The sequence below is a fragment of the Otolemur garnettii genome, unplaced genomic scaffold, assembly GCF_000181295.1.
Source record: "Otolemur garnettii isolate 467f Iridium unplaced genomic scaffold, OtoGar3 scaffold00043, whole genome shotgun sequence".
Lineage (NCBI taxonomy): Eukaryota > Metazoa > Chordata > Mammalia > Primates > Galagidae > Otolemur > Otolemur garnettii.
This window is the reverse complement of record NW_003852438.1, coordinates 10,900,810-10,902,208: the sequence shown is the minus strand read 5'-3', so window position 1 is coordinate 10,902,208 and position 1,399 is coordinate 10,900,810. Positions and strand designations below refer to the sequence as shown.

General features: G+C 49.4%; 1 protein-coding gene across 3 annotated transcripts in view; it reads left to right on the top strand.

The window, feature by feature from the left end:
* The window catches only part of TIMELESS (timeless circadian regulator), a 34,286-nt gene that overhangs the window by 10,305 nt on the left and 22,582 nt on the right, over positions 1–1,399 (top strand). The gene's annotated exons all lie outside the window — the stretch shown is intronic.

The following is a 1,399-nucleotide window of genomic DNA, read 5'->3' as shown; positions in this document are numbered from 1 at the left end:
TTTTTTTTTTTTTGAGACAGAGTCTTATCTTACTTTGTCACCCTCGATAGAGTGCTATGACATCATAGCTCACAGTAACCTCAAACTCTTGGGCTCAAGCAATTCTCTTTCCTCAGCCTCCTGAGTAACTGGGCCTACAGGCACCTCCCACAGTGCCTGGCCATTTTTAGAGATGGGGTCTTGCTCTTTTTCAGGTTGGTTTCAAACCCATGAGCTCAGACAGTACACTTGCTTTGGCCTCCTGGAGTGTTAGGATTATGGGCGTGAGCCACCGCGCCCACCCCCTTGCCATCTGTTTTTGACAGCCTCCTAGGCTACCACTTGCCAAGAACAGATTGGGAAGCCCCTCAGTCCGGGTGTGTGCACAGATGTGTGTACAGACATGCGTATGTGCCATGTACCATGGTCTCTCTGAGAAAACTGGATGCATCTTTGAGGAGAGTCAGGGGTGCCACACACTGAACTTACCTCACAAGAGCCAGGTATCAGGGTCTATAGGGCCCCGTGAAAGGGTGGCTAAGGGAGGCCTCCTTTTGCTTCTGGTCACTCAAGTGGTGTCACACTGGCTCATTGTACTGCTAGTCTAAGCAGTCAGAAAGTAGGTTATCCCCAGGGTGGAACTAGGTGGTGGCAGGCAATCTGGAGAAGTAGACCAGTTACATAAAGGCGAGTAAATAACATCAAGTCTCAAACCTGAGTGCTTTGGAGATTCACTACCCATTTCCTGTAGAGGACAAGGGTGGAGTCAGGGTCCAGAGGTAGCTATGGGAGCCAAGAAAGGAGTTTTTAGAGGATGCTACCCCAGGGAGAGGGCAGTGTGGCTAAAAGTGCCAGGAGATAGGATAAGTGGATATTTCCTGATTTTACACAGGAGCAGAGTAAAGAATGTAGTGCGTATGTGTGTGCCTGTGTCATTATTGTCGGGTTCTGAGACATCCAGAATCATAGGTCTGTGCCTACATGATTATCCTATGAGAATTGAGGGATCTTAATTAAAAGGGACTTGCTTCAGAAAAGGGAGGTGGGCAGTGCCTGTGGCTCAGTGGGTAGGGCGCTGGCCCCATATACTGAGGGTGGTGGGTTCGAGCCTGGCCCTGGCCAAACTGCAACAAAAAAATAGCCAGCCGTTACAGCAGGTGCCTGTAGTCCCAGCTACTCGGGAAGCTGAGGCAAAAGAATCGCCTAAGCCCAAGAGCTGGAGGTTGCTGTGAGCTGTACCACCATAGTACTCTACTGAAGGTGACAAAGTGAGACTCTTGTCTCTTAAAAAAAGAGAGAAAGATGTTCAGCACCTATGGCTCAAGTGGCTAAGGCACCAGCCATATACACCTAAGCTGGTGGGTTCGAATACAGCCTGGGGCTGGCCAAACAAAAATGACAGCTGCAACCAAAAAATAGC